The 15,584-nt window shown below is 45.1% G+C and overlaps 1 long non-coding RNA gene across 2 annotated transcripts in view; it reads left to right on the top strand.

The window, feature by feature from the left end:
- Positions 1–2,382: 2,382 nt before the first annotated feature.
- LOC131090010 (uncharacterized) overlaps positions 2,383–15,584 on the top strand; it is a 79,185-nt gene continuing 65,983 nt past the window's right edge. For both annotated transcript variants that reach the window (XR_009115287.1, XR_009115286.1), the window contains exons 1-2: positions 2,383–2,413; positions 7,271–7,367. This is a non-coding gene — a long non-coding RNA (uncharacterized LOC131090010). The remainder of the gene's footprint in view (positions 2,414–7,270; positions 7,368–15,584) is intronic.

Raw genomic sequence — 15,584 nt, 5'->3', positions numbered from 1 at the left:
GACCTCTGTCCAGCAAACAAGCAAAGAATAATTTATCTCATTTCAGGCTTCATGGGGTATTGTCAGCTTATGAGAAGAAAGTGTGTCATTGTGTTATTGAAAAAGATTAATTAGTTTTAATTAGGAATAGAAATGGCTGGCTTAATATTTAACTATTGATTTTGGTTTTATGGACTCTTCCTGGTCTTGTGATATGTTAATAACTTTTTTTGCTTATCACTATATATTAACATAAAATTATCTGATAGAAATTACTGATTACTTTTTATGGAACTATTTAATAAGCAAACATATCCTCAAGATCAGTTGTGATCTGCATTGCAAATTAATGAATTAGATTACTAAAGTAATCACTAAATGGTGGCAATATAGATTGGTATAATATAGTACATGGCACAGAAAATAATCTTGAAATCATTAGCCATCGAAAGAAATTAGAATTCTTGAGGGCCTTTGGCTGTTGTTAATGGAAAATGAAAAACAGAAAGAAAAGAATGTTTGAATGAGAAAATGTGCAGCAGAACTCCAGCAAATACCTGCAAGTGTTTGTCCTGATGGAGTATGTCTATTTAAGAAAAGCTGAGTCCCAGAAAAAAGAATTCCAAATTAAATACATTGCATTTCTCTCTCTATGTATTTTTTAATATAATTTATAAGTTCTTGTAAATTGTCAGCCATTCCTTTCAGAAAACTGCATTTTAGGAAAAATATCAGTGTGATGCAAAAAACCAAAGGAACACCAGTACCTTGAACAATTTCTAGTTTCTTTTTTTAGAGGAGGGGACACAAATGGCTGGTTTTGTGTATATGCTTTAATTGAGCAATTTATTATTAAATTGAAAAAAGCACGGAGAAGGTTCACTTCTCTCTAAGCAGTAGACTGGAATCTCATTGTGAATGCATTGCCTGTAGCAACAGATCTGTTCACTAACCCAAAGGAACAGCAAGTTCAAGAAGGGAGGTTTATTCCACCCAGTGGGAAATGAGCCAGGCTTGAGCTGAAAATGATGGATTAGTCCTGGTCCTGTATTTTGCAAGGCAGACCCGAAGCTTTCTTTAATTGAGCTTCCACAGAAGACTGTTGGATTTTGTGACGTGCACGTCTGAAGTTCATAGCACAGCTTCCTCCTGTCACACAAGCATCTTCACTATGTCATTTCCCCCTCCCTTGTGAAGGTGAAGGAATTGTACACAAGTTGCTAAAGAAATTCCGCTTCTTGATGCAGAAGGTCCTTTGGGCAAGACCCCAACATAGGCTGGGGTATACTTGCACAATCTAATATTAGTACTTGCTGTGTTTAAGTTGTGTCAACTATTAGTCTAGGAATCCATTAATTCTTTAGCTGGAGCGATTTTTTTCCCCTTAAAATAATCAGGATATAGCTGACAGAAATCGGATATAGAAAGGGCAATTGTCTGTATTCCAGAGACTGAAATGATTGATAAAGTGTGTGCCAGGGCTGCCCTGTGCAGCTGAACACAGCATGGGCTCCCTGCCTGCCCTGTGGGACAGCTTTGTGCTCTCCTTTCTGTCCTTGCCCAGCCATCACCTCAGGCAGGAGACCCAGCCAGGGGGACAAACCCACACCTGTGTTTGGCCAGGAGCAAACACCCTCCAGATGAGCTGGAAATTGGCTCATCCTACACGAAGCCCAGCTCTCACTCACACTTAGGTACGTATGCTATCCACAGACTCTGCTCTTATCTATTTATTTATTTATTTATTAACCCCATTTCGTTAATTTTGCTTCAGACAGTTAATGAAGGTTTTTTGTGTAAAAGCATATGATTCAGTGATTCAGCTGTGATAGTTCATGTACAAAGAAACCACTCCTCCTATCCTGATTAAATTGTCATAATAATTGTTTCTCGACCTCACTGCTGAAGATGAATCCAGAAAATACACCCAGTTCATGTTTTCCTTCCAGGTCTACAGCAATTTCCATTTCCAGCATCATTCTACCGGTGTGAGCCCCTTCTTTGGGGCTACCGGGCTTCACATGGGAATCTTTGCAGTGTGGTCAATAAAGCGTCAGGGAAACATCACCTGCTCAGGCCCTTTATCATCGCGAGGCTCCAGCCGCGCCGCTCCGGGGGGAGCTGGCACCGCCCGTGTGCGCCCGTGTCGCCCCCAGTCCGGTCCGCCCCGCACCCCCCGCACCCCGGCCGGTCCCGGCCCTGCCGCTGCCCCCGCAGGGCCCGCCCGGAACGATGCGCGGATGGGCAGGATGCGCGGATGGGCAGGATGCGCGGTCCGGCAGGATGCGCGGCCCGGCAGGATGCGCGGTCCGGCAGGATCGTGGCTGGGCAGGATGCGCGGATGGGCAGGATGCGCGGCCCGGCAGGATGCGCGGCCCGGCAGGATGCGCGGCCCGGCAGGATCGTGGCTGGGCAGGATGCGCTGCGCGTCCAGGTGGGTGCGCCCGGCGGGCCCGGGGCTGGGGCGGTGCGGGGGCCGTGCGTGGGGCCGGGCCGGAGCTCGGGGGGAGGAGGGAGGCGGTGCTGGGGGCCGCGGTGCTGCGCTCAGGCGGGGGCCGCGGGATGCGCAGCGCGGCCGGGCAGAGGGGCCGGAGGGGCCCGGGAGCCGCCCTGCCCGAGCGGCTGCGGCGGGGCCAGCGGAGCCGAGCCGGCAGCCCCGGCTGTGCTGCGGGAGAGGGGGCTCGCCTGGGGGCCGGGACGTGCGCGGGGCCGGGACCGACGGCGGTCCCGTGCTCCCCTCGCCCCGCTCCTCTCTCCCCGCTCCCCTCGCCCCGCTCCCCTCTCCCCGCTCCCCCCCCCCCCCCCCCCCCTCCCCCCCGCTCCCCCCCCCCCCCCCTCCCCCCCCCCCCCCCCCCTCCCCCCTCCCCCCCTCCCCTCTCCCCCCCCCCCCTCCCCCCCCCCCCCCCCCCTCGCCCCTCGCCCCGCTCCCCTCACCCCGCTCCCCTCTCCCCGCTCCCCTCGCCCCGCTCCCCTCGCCCCGCTCCCCTCTCCCGCTCCCTCTCCCGCTCCCCTCGCCCCGCTCCCCTCTCCCCGCTCCCCTCGCCCCGCTCCCCTCACCCCGCTCCCCTCTCCCCGCTCCCTCTCCGCTCCCTCTCCCGCTCCCCTCGCCCCGCTCCCCTCGCCCGCTCCCTCGCCCGTCCCTCGCCCGCTCCCCTCTCCCCGCTCCCCTCACCCGCTCCCCTCTCCCGCTCCCCGCTCCCCTCTCCCGCTCCCCTGGCCCCGCTCCCTTCGCCCGCTCCCCTCTCCCCGCTCCACTGCCCCGCTCCCCTCTCCCCGCTCCCCTCGCCCCGCTCCCCTCTCCCCGCTCCCCTCTCCCCGCTCCCCTCTCCCCGCTCCCCTCTCCCCGCTCCCCGCTCCCCTCTCCCCGCTCCCTCTCCCCGCTCCCCTCTCCCCGCTCCCCTCTCCCCTCGCCCCTCGCCCCGCTCCCCTCGCCCCGCTCCCCTCTCCCCGCTCCCCTCTCCCCGCTCCCCTCTCCCGCTCCCCTCTCCCTCGCCCTCGCCCCGCTCCCCTGGCCCCGCTCCCCTGGCCCCGCTCCCCTGGCCCCGCTCCCCTCTCCCCTCTCCCCGCTCCCCGCTCCCGCCTGGGATCACGGCGGCTGCCGGGGGAAGCAGCCGCGCCTGCTCTTCCGAGCCGCTGCTCCCCGAAGGCCGTGCTGGGCTCCTGCGCCTCTTCTTCCCCGAAAACCAGACACTGCAGAACGTGTCCGAGATGAGCATCAGCCACTGGAACGGCCTCGAACGACGGGGAAAGGAAGCGGGGCTGGGAAAGGGCTTCGGGAAACGCCCGCTGAGGTGTCAGCCATGTGGCGTCCCTTGTGGCTTTGCTCCACTGCTGGCAGCAAGGCTCTGGCAGCGTGAGAGAGGTCATTTTTGGCATTTATTTGAATACTTGAGTACAAGGCATGGCAAGTAAAAGGACCACTAAATTTAAATTTTTTTCCCTCAACTGTGACAATTCAGGAGTTATGCCTGTCACGTTGCTCTTGGGCAGAGCTGGTTGAAATTTATTAATAGAGTGTTTTCAGTGTTTTCAGCTGGTTGAACTTCATTAATAGAGTGTTTTCAGTTTAAAATCAAAACGTTTGTGGGAATTTTTCTGTGTCAGCAAAGTTAGGAACCTCCCTGGTTTCCAGTGTGCTTGGCTCCATGGCTGCCTGCCTGGTGGGCTGCTGCAGAGCTGGGCCTCCAGCCTTTCTGGTTCTTGGAACTTTGACGGGCTGCTAGGAGAGATGCCTGGGACTTCAGGGAGCTAGAGAGGTGGGATTGGAATACCCACAGAATTTTGTTCAGCTTATTCTTGAGTGTTATGAGAATATCACAAGTGTGTGAGGGAAACATTATCTAATGTTTTCCATTAGGATGTAAATCTGTTCCTTGGAAAAAAAGTTCCTGTTCTTTGTGATCAAAAATGCCACTTCTTGTTCGAGTCTATTTCTACTCCCAAATGAGTTAAAGCAGCCAGCACCTGTTTGATTGCTAGACCATCTCTGTTGACACAATTTTTTTCTTAGGAATCACCTTTCAGCTGTTGATAAGGGTTTGAACAAAGGAGGTGTCTGAAGGTAGTTAGAGCAGAATTTCTACCACTGCAAAGTCCATTACCTGGTGGGAAGATGAAGATTGAATTGAGAAAATGTCATAGAGACTTGGTTGTAAAAACTTGAATACAGCTGGCTGTGAGAGCTGCTGTTCCAGAGTGAAATAATCAGTGCCCACTGTATGGGACCAGAACGAATTATTGCTCTTTCACCTGCTGGTGTTCTGTGAATTCAAAAACTGCTGTCATGTGTCCCAGAATAAAGACTGTGTATGTAATGTACTTTGTGTTGTTAAATATTTACCTCTATTTAATGATTTAATGTTAATTATTGTGCTAACCATATGAATTCTTTTTTAAAAAATCCATGGCTTAAGTTTCCATTAGAACTGTTAAGCTCATATTCTTTATAGAAAACTTGTTGCTAATCTTGAAATACTTCATTACAAAAAGTTACATTCTGAACTATGTCGCTTCTCGACCCAAACTGGTTCTTTTTGTCATCAAGCTCCTATTAATATCATTTCTAAAATTACAAAATTAGGATGGCTTGATGTGCTGAAAAATCAGCTCATCTTCAAAGACATTATTGCTGACATTTAAAAGAAAAAGGTTTGGTGGTACGAAACATTGTTCATTTCTTCTATTCTTTTTAGGGTTTTTTTTTTTTTTTTGGACCGCTTCATTTATAGTTATTGGCATGTTATGTTCCTTGGTTTCATACTGGGGTGGGAAAGGTGTGAAGTGCATTTCTTGAAACAGATTGTGCCATGGGAAGGACCAGGGTGGTTTTGCTGCCTGTGTGGGGTTTGATGCCTCACAGAGTTCAGAGTGCTGCCATGGCTTTTGCTTGGTTTTCTTTTTCAGAGCGGTCCCTATAGTGTGGCTGTAAAATAGCAGCCCCTGTTATCAAGTCATTGTGTTCAATGCCTCCCTTTTTCTTCAGCTCCTGATCCATTTCTGATACATGTCTGTGTGAAGGTTAAGCCTTTCTCCCCTTCTGATAAGAGAAACAATGGGAAAATTCAGGCTATTTGGCAATTTACTTGCAGCATGATCCATGATGTGCACATGTGTTAGTGATCCTGGTAACTCAGCAAGGAAGTGCAAAGTTAACAGGTTTTTTTTCCTTGCCAGTGAGGTTCTCATTTGCTTTTCAGTCTTACTTTGTTTGTAATACTGTTCAAGTTAATGTACTTTTTGAATTACTTTGGGAATGTCCAATAAAAGCTAAGTTGCAATAATCTGTTTATTAAAAATGAACTCAAATACACTTCTCCATGATTTTGCAGTTATTTTTATGAATGTACTGTAATTGGAGTTTGCATTTATTATTAAAATGATTGCACTGTGACTCTTCAGTGTGCAGCTCATTAAAAACAGTGATTTAAATACAAAATATAGTTTCATAAGACATATCTTTAGTTAAATTAAGAATTTCTGCAGAAAAGAAAATGAAACCATAGATCTAGTGAATTAAATTTTATATAAAAACTGAATAAATAATCCCTAAACAATACTAATATATGTAATAATTAGCATATGGTAGTTTCAAATACATATACATTAACATTCTGGATTGAGGTTCATCCAGTGTGAATTTGAGTGGGATTTAATATTGGGAAAGGAATTAGCAGCCAGGTCTGCAGTTTCTTTTTCTAGCTCCCTTCATAATTCAGCACACAGTGTTTCACACCTAGTGAAGGGAAGAGTGCATTTTCTTTTTTTGCATGTTTGTGTGATCTAAGGAACATTCTAGTGTTCATAGAATGTGAAATGTAAAGGCAGATAGGGCAGCAATGTAACTATTGCCTGAGAGCTCCCCTAAATTATCTCTCCTTACGTGCTTTGGTGCAAGTGACGGTACAAAATAGAGGACAGGGATAAGTCAGGCCCTTGGTAAATAGCCAGATTTTTCATTAGCTGAACTCTGGGTGATCTTCAGAGTTGTAAAAAGGAGTGTGATTGCAGCAAATAGCAGGAAAATATTGACATGTATGACTTGGTATTTTGGACACCAGGGGAGCTGAGGCTGCAAACTGCAGCTGTGAAAGTACACAGAGATCTTCCCCAGATTAAATGGCAAGGCCTAATTGATTTTGAGGCAGCTGGTTTTAGTTGTTTCAACAAGGAGCAGATTTAATTGTTCTATAAAAGCTTTGGCATAGCTGAATGAAGACAGTTAAATGTTGTTAATTAATTGCACAATTCTGCATTCTATCTGATTTTAAAACATGGAATGTATCATCCAGTTCAAACCAGTGCTTTTTAAACTACTGTGGAAGGAAGAGAATGGATTTTTTGATAGGTAGTGTGCATTTTTGAGCGTGCCCCCTGATCTTTTTAATCTGTGCACAGCTAAATTTTTTCTAATGGTTTGAATTTCATGCAGCTTGACTTTCAAGTGCTAAAATACTAAACCTCTGAGATCTCTGAGAAAAGTGTAGGAGTGAATTTCTGGACTCCAATTCCTTGGAGTCTGTTTTCAGATGGATTTTTGTTATCAGACAATTCTTAAAATTTATGATGAGAGGGTTTTTTCAGAGATAATTAGGAAATGTAAAGGTCTAGTTCCATTAATGTTGATAGAATTTGGCATGAAAGCCTTCTAAACATCTTAGGAAGTCTCAGCCTAACAATTCCTCTTCATTCTAGAAATGTTGGGAAATATTAAATGCAATTTGCTTCTAGTAATTCTGGAAAATGGTAACTACAAAGCCTGATGTTTGAGCAATCCTGTCTTTTTCCCCCATAGGGCATTGTGGACCATTGTGTAACAGGAACGGTTCTCTCAGAACTGACTCAGGAAATGGGTCTGGTGAGCGTCTTTTTTCCTTCTGCAAGGGATGCTAGTAAGGCCTTTCATGAGAAATATTTCTTAGCCATGAAGGGATTAAAACATCTTTCTTCTCTGACAAAAATACATATAGACACAGGAAACTCTTAGTGCAGAGACTCATCCAGTACTGCATGCATCAGTTCTCTCTTCACAGGCACCAGAACCCGTACAGCAAAATGAACAACCAGTTGTATTTCTGCTCTTGAGTTTCTTTTGCCTATATCTTAACTTGAAGAAGTTCTCAGGCCTATCTATCCAGAAAGAGGAACAACCTTGAAGGGAAAAAATGAGGCAAGCCAGGAACCTGTTGAGGCCTGCATTTAGAGCTGGGCCATACTTTTCATTTCTGGTGTCCAATAATTAATCTGCCAAATATCCGTCTAGTTTTAGCAACGAAGAAGCATTGTTTGTTCACCCCTACTTTTCTTGGGATGATTATTCACGACCTTCAGCAAAGCCTTGTAAAAGAGCTGCCTCATTTTGTGACACCTCTCTGAAGAACACGGCGGTGTTTGTGTGCTCTTTTGAACGAGGTGAGGCGTTTCATTATTGAACATAAATTGCTCACATAATTGCCCCTATTTTTTTCTGACTTGATGAATTCTGTGCTTAAATGGATTACAGGGCACCCAATTAAGCTCCAGTGGCCAAAAAAGGTTCAAAGACAAAAATTCCAGCCTTCTTTCTTCCATGTCTCTCTTGCTGTCTCTCCATCTCTCTGCCATCTCTCTGTCTTGCCATAAAGTTTGGACTGTATAAATTCTGAGATTGTCTTCTTTTTTTATGTTTTTCTTAATTTAATTGTATCTCAGTTTTGCTGGGCCCTACCATCTCAGTATTTGCTAAAATAATTATTTTATTGAACTAGGAGAAACCAAGAAGAAAGACAAATTCTTGTGGTAAGGCAGCACTGTCAAATCAGGCCAAGTTGTTTTTCTCCTTGAGCAGTTCCCTCATCCTCTCTGTAACTTTTTGGGGTAATTAAGTCTGTAATCTCTCCAGAGCCTTGGCAGGAGGGAGTGAAGGGCTTTCATTTGTGTGTTCCACAAGTGTAAATTTTATTGCTTGTGAGTTCTGCTTGCTGTTTTCTGCAGTACTTCCTTTAATTATAGTGGGTGAAGAAGTGCAGAGGAGCTGCTGGTCAACAACTGGAAATTTAGCCTTATTTTTAGACTAGAGCTTGGAATAAAAAATAAGGCTCTAGATTTAAAATTGTGCACACTAGAGTCTTCCTATTGCAGTGAGCTGGGGATTATTGTGAATGACCAATTTCTTGTAGCAAAAACTTTCTTAATCCTTGTGAATGTTTGATCATGTTCTTTTCCATCCAGTAGCTAACACGTGAAAAATGACATGCAACTTGGAAGTGGAGAAAAAGCTTTACATTTTCTCCTTTGTTTCTTGCCTTTCTAATCTACCCTGGGGCTCTGTGGTGTTAGCAATCTTCCGCTATTTTTTTATTAAAAGTGAAACGTTTTAATATACAGGTTTACAGATGAAGTAGCTACTGACTTCTAATCCAGTGGCTGTACCAGACCTGACAAAAAGTGAGAATTAATTTTAAGAATTGCTAGGGAATTCAGATTTCAAAGAATAGATAGCAGAAGAACTCGTGAGGTTAAATAAAGGAATATTCCTTTTTAAAATTAATTAAATTTTCTTGGCTGACACAGACTGAAATTGATTCTTTGAACTGAATCTTGTTAATGTGGAAATATTTACCAGGGAAGGATTTAGGGCAGAAAAATCATTGGTTCAGATGTTTTAGGACAGACAGAAGTGGAGGGACTGACCCTGCATTATATGGTACATATGTAAATTTGTTTCTATGTACAAGAGCTTCAGTGCCCAGGGAACCCAAACTGCTCTTCTGCGCTTGCAGTTTGAGACCCCTGAAGTTTTTCAGACTTCTGTTGGTTTCAGTCTGGAAGGGATGCTCCAAGTAAAAAAACAAAAACAAAGCTGTTTTACAAATTCAACACAGCATAACACACACATCTGAGGAAATTTCAAATTACAAAGTAATCAGAAAAACATTATGTTGATGTTTATGTTTAATCATGGCCAATTAGCATAATTAGCATCTAAACCAGGAGAAATCTTGTCGCGGGTGTTGGCGCCAGGCACGCGACAAGAGTGCACAGCGCACGCGCGGCCACGGTTTCGGTGTTTGGCGCCCCCTTTAGAGGGGCTTTGAATTTCCCGCGCATATGCACGTGATTGGTTGGGGCCTTAGCTCCACCCAGCTCCCTGGCCAATGGGATGGGTGCATTGATGATGGTTCAAGGGGATTGGCTGGGATCTGCTGTTTGGGTTTGAATCCAGCCAATCATTGCCTTACCCGGGCACACCTTCACCCATTCCCTCACGAGCTGGGCTGAGCTGGGCTGGGCCGCTCGCGGTCCATTGGGGCCAATCCGTCTGTGCTGCTCACAGACCAGCTGCTGCTCTCACTAAATCCTAGAACAACCTTAAAGCTGGGCAAACAAAAATAGCTGATGGATTCCCAAAGAGATTGGCTGTGGCAATATGCTTTCATTTCAGAATTCTTCCTGAAAATGTTTGTTTGTGTCATTAAGAGTTTTCTGGATGGTTTCTTTGACAGATGCTCTGTTACCCCAGTATTAAAATGAAGAAGTAGAACTGGCAATTCTGTGGTTCTTGGATCAGTGTGAGAGCCCAGCTTCAGCACAGCTCAAAGGTAAATACTTGTTGTAAACCACAACATTTGAACTCAAACAGTCTGCGCAGAAATGAACCTGCCAATATATCTCACCCATAAAAGCTCTTGAGAGCTCAGCTGAGGGAAAATGACTGGATGGAGAGAGATGGAACCACTTATTGAGATGTTCATCTAATCAGGCTTCCTACCATGTATGCTTTGGAGTTTTGGCATGCAGGGAGTTAATATTTTCACAGCAAAGTTCATTAAACAATTTTAGGTTACTTTGCATTTCAATTTTTTATTTCAAACATTTAGCTGGGTTCTGCTATATTGTGTTATATTTCACAGCTGGGTACACAAGATTTATTCTTTTAATAGTTCTGTTCTTTTGACGGTTATTCATTTATGTGGTTTCCACTGTATTTCTCACATTACTTGGCTTTTCTGCATTTTAAATACGGAAAAGGAAAAGTAAGATGCATTTTTGAAGAAGCAGCAGTTAATTCACCTTAACTGTAGGGGACAGTCATAATGTAGATGTTATAAAGAGAATGTCAGTAAGATGAGATGAATTGATCTTGAGAAAGAATTCTGTTGGAGCCTCAAGCAAATCTTTAGCAAGAATTGTGACAGTGACTGAAGTTTGGCTTCACTTGTGTAGCATGCCTTCCTTGCTTTCTGGAGGACAGTACCAATCTTCAGAATATTTTTACCTCTTCAGGTTTGAAATGTACTTCAACTTTCTCACTATTAAAAGGAAAGTTATGTACTGTACTGAATTACTTTTCCATTAAAGCAATGTGTTCCTTTCAGTTGTCAAAGCTGACTTGTTCTTTTAAAATCTGGTGGACTTCTCTAATGCTAAGGGACAGGAAGTGCCCCGTAAAAGTGTACTGGTGCTCCAGGTATTTTCATGAGCAAAATTCCTACTAATGAGACTCCAAAGGCAGTGTGGCTCTACAGTAGTTGTCGTTCTGATCTGTAATTTCTCTTTATTATAATAATTTTATTTTTATTTTTATTCATTTGTTCCAAAATTATTTTATTATACCATTATAATTACTCTTTTCACTTTATCTGATGTTGAGGATTTCTTTTTCCCCTGTTATCCCGCCTGATGGGGGTGTAACTGCCTGGAGAGGCCCCATCACTGTAAAGTGTGTCTGAGGGGCTGGGTAGGAGATTGTACCCCAAGCTTTTCATATCCATCCTTAGTGAGAGCTGGAGGGAGCATTTGTGTGTGTATGGAGCAGCAGATAGAAATGGGCAGTGCATTATTTGTGTTTAAGCACCTGGAGCTCTGTTATCAGTAGGAAAAATGTCCAGGCTGACCCTTTGCCAGCTCAGCAGTGTGCTGTGGGTGACCACAAGCCTGGCTGTGCCACTGCACTGTATAGGGAGGGTGAAATGGTTAATTACTGAGGAAATGCTGCCTTATGTTTCCAGCTGATTTATTGGAGAGCACTTGGAACAGAAAGAAATAACCTGTACTACAAGGATGTGGTGAAACACTGTAGGGTGAATTTCGGAAAACGGTTTTGTGTTGATTCATTGTCTCTGTTTTTCCTCCACCCCATCAGTGGACATGAGTCAAACTGGTGGTAAATCTATTTCATACACTGCTTTTGCCCCTGGCATGTGCTCCTATGGAACCAGGCTGGGACAGGAGTTCTTCAAGGCTCTCCTGGTATGTAACCATTCAAAGGATGTTCCCGAATTCCAGCTCCACTCTTGACCCCTAGAGTTCATTGCAAATGCACTTTCAAAGTGATTTTTTTTCAATAGTTTGATTACATTATTTACCAGTATCCTTTAGTTTGCAGTCAAATTTTTTGTTGTGTTCTAGCAGGCCTAGAGCAGGTACAGGAGCCCCTCATGTGCATGGGCAGATTCCCATGGTCTGGAGCGCAGTATTTGCCAGCTCATCTCACAAACGCGGTGTGAAGGCATCTGAGCTCCCTGTTTTGGTGCTTTTGTACACATTGTCAATGATGTGGGCTGAGCTCTGTGTGTGTGTGCAGCTCAGAGGCAGCAGAAGGCAGCACTGGGTGCTGCTGTAACAGCTCAGAGAGCAGCAGATGGCATGCTGCCCCCACGCTGTAAATCCTCACATACGGGTCCTGCTGGCAGCTCTCTGCAAACTGCAAGAAACTTGGAAGCAGGAAAGTCAGACATACATCAAATGACTAAGTTAATACAGATTTATATAAATGTTCAGGATTGCTTGGATAGTTATATTTACAGAATGGATAATGGAAATTTTGCATGCTTCTAGTCATGTTGTAATGATTTTTTTTGCTCATATGCTTTCATACTGACAAACGGAAAATGGTTAGACAACGGTGAAGAGTCTGATGTAAGTGTAGAACAAGTCTATATAAATATATAAATTTTGTTCAATAATTAACTCATATTTTTAAGCATGTGCATGTAATAAAAGCAAACTCATTATAGGAAAAGAGAAGTGGCTAGGTAAATGAATGCATTCTTATTAACCAGCCCACTGGGGCTTACTGTCTGAGGAAGGAGAGCAAAACCTCAGAGATTTCTTCCATGATGCTGTAATACACTTTTAGTGCCATAACCATTCCAGTACAAAAATGATGCATCAAGATTGACTGGCTGTGGAACAGACAGACTTTTGAATGAGTATATACATAATAAATTTCTGCTGAATACTGGACTGGACTCTCTGGTAACTGTGCAGGACTGTTGGTACTGGTTTATCAATTGTCTATCAGTACATATTTTGTTTTAATGCTGGCATGACTTAGTTTTCATAGTGTCACTGTTTTGTGGTGTATTGCTGGTTTGGATGCTGGCAGGGTAGGAGGAAGAAAGTTGTCTGGAAAAGTTGTCAGAGCTGCTAAGCAGACACTTGCCCTCAGAGGGGGAAAAAGCCAAAGGAGGGGTTTGTAGCCTTGCCTGGAGCAGTTCAGTGTGCAGCTATTCCCGGTTCTCCTGGGACAGGCTGGATCAGCAGCCTGCCGGATGGGCAGGGGTTGGCTGTGACTGCCCCTAAATGGCCATAACATATTGCCAGGGGTCAATAAAACCGGTAAGTCTTGCCGATTAATGCATCAAAGGAAATGCCACTGAGCGAAGGTAGTAGTTACTGAAATTTCTTCAGTTCACTGAGAATCATGAACTTGAAACAAGTTTAAGGTGCGTTCATACTCGGGAGTTCTGACTTTTGTAACAGTTCCGTTTCCACATATACACTGTCACAGTGATTGTAAAAAAGAGATTGCTTTGGCTGAAGATTTTTCTCATGAGATTGCATTGGGAGTTATTCTGGAAGTGAAAAATAGTTCTAGTTCTTGGACATTATAGGCATAGAGGCAGGAAGTTCTTTCTATCGTTAGTTCAATTGCATTGTACTTTTCTGGGGGAATGCTTGTGCTCGTTTAACATTTTGTGATTGAAACCAGAATCGTTTAGGGGACAGTGCAGGAGGAAGGGGCACATAGCAGGTGGCTGTGTGCCGGGTGCAGGCGGGGCGGGCTCGGCGCCGACGCTGTTCCGGTGCGCGGTTCCGGTGCTCGGTGCCGCCGCTGTTCTGGTGCCCGGTGCCGGCGGGGCGGGCTCGGTTCCGGTGCCCGGTGCCCGGTGCCCGGTGCCCGGTTCCGGTGCTCGGTGCTGCCGCTGTTCCGGTGCCCGGGGCGGGCTCGGTTCCGGTGCCCGGTGCCGGCGGGGCGGGCTCGGTTCCGGTGCCCGGGGCCCGGTTCCGGTGCTCGGTGCCGCCGCTGTTGCGGTGCCCGGCGCGGGCCCAGCCCAGCGCGCGGCGCTGTTGCACCGGAGTTGAGCGGGAAATGTCGCCGCGGTCTCCTCAGGTAGCTGCTGTGCCGGGCGGGGCTCGTTTGGCCCGTTCATTTTGTTATTAACGTGCACTTGGGCGAGCTCTTTACCGTGAGCGATTGCCGGTTCCCTGCTCGGTAGCCCTGAACGGGCTCAGACAAGTCCTGGCGGGGTTAATCCGTGCCGGGTACTGAAGCTTGAGGGAACCCTCTGGAAGTGAAGATCCCCGGCAACGGGGTGTTCCAGGAAGCCGCGTTTTTATTTTGCCCCATCTTTAAATAGCAGTGATGGGGACCCAAGGTGGGAGAGCAGAGGGAAAATTCTTTGCAGTGAAAATTCTGGGGAGCGGCCTCATGTACCCGTGCAGAGATAAAGCCACCGCCTGTCGGTCCCACAGGCTGGGAACCTGGGCCTTTACACTTGGCAGATCTGCACTATCATATCTCAAGGGTTTAGAATTTAGACTACTGTGCGTTTAGGGGGGAGGGAAAAAAACTAGCTTTCTTGCTGGATTGTGTTTGCAGCAGCTGAAAGCCAGACGTGTATAGCCAGGTATCACCTGAGCACTGAACACAGGCTTGTCCTCTCACCTGGAAGGGGCATTCTCTTGGCTTGTTATTTTGAGATTTCTTCAGTATGTGTATATCTCTTTGATTACAGTGCCTGCAGACACAAAGCATGACGTAGCAAAAAAGAGAAATACAGTTATTGTGCAGCATGTGACCCCTGTGCAGTGCGAGGGCAGAGATCTGCAGCAGTGCCACTGCCTTCAGCGGGATCCTTGCGAGTGGAGGAGCTGAGCTGTGAATGGCTGAGCAAAAGCTCTGCGCCCTGGCATCTCCATGATTAATGATATCTTAACCCTTATGAATGATTATCCTTTCCTGGCTGTAAAATACATACACTGTTTTATTTCATTACCACGAGGTGAAGATCCAACACTGACAGGTGCTGGGAATTAGCAGGCAGTTTTGAAATTGTTCTGTGCACTAGAAATTAGATCTCATTTTAATTCAGCTTTTCCAAACTAGTAAATGAGGTTAATGCCATACATATTCAGCTGATATGGATGAAGAAATTGATATAAAGTAGATCAACATAGCTACAGGGCTACTTTAATTTATACGTAAAGAGGCAGTGATAAATGAAAGTAATGTAGTAGTGGTCACTAAACTCCTCAGCCATCAGGGATTCAATAGTGTTAGCTGCTCATTAAAGACATGGTTGGGGTTACCTCAAATAGAAATTTGATAAGAAATAGCCAACTAACCCTTAATTATCAAAACATAGAAAATACTAATTATGCCTTAATTAGCTTTTCTTTTAATGTACTGAAATTGTTACTTTTTGTGTAGCACAAATGGATAGTTATATCAACAATAAATAGGTTGTTTTAATAACTTTCTTTTACCTCTGGGAAAACCACACTCCAATTTTAATATGCAATAATGCTTCTCTCTAGCCTGTAGGAGATGAAAATTATTAAGTAGCTCTATTTTTTGAAGATCTTACAGCAGCTTTGGGAAGAATTATTTCACTATGCATCAATTATTTTTAATTGAACTGAATATATTTCAGATTGCATGAAATGCCTCTCATTTAAGTTTAACATTTAGAGTTTGTTAAGGAAATATTACAGTGAGAATTGGATACAACTTATTTCCGTGGCATTTTCTAGGAAGAATAAAAAATTGTTGTTTCAGAAGAAAAATATTGTCACTGGTATTTTTCCCTTCACTGGGCCAAATCTCATTTTTGCTCTGTTTC

The sequence above is a fragment of the Melospiza georgiana genome, chromosome 15 (assembly GCF_028018845.1).
Source record: "Melospiza georgiana isolate bMelGeo1 chromosome 15, bMelGeo1.pri, whole genome shotgun sequence".
Classification (NCBI taxonomy): Eukaryota; Metazoa; Chordata; class Aves; order Passeriformes; family Passerellidae; genus Melospiza; species Melospiza georgiana.
Note: the sequence above shows the minus strand (reverse complement) of the source record. Positions and strands in the feature narration are given on the sequence as shown.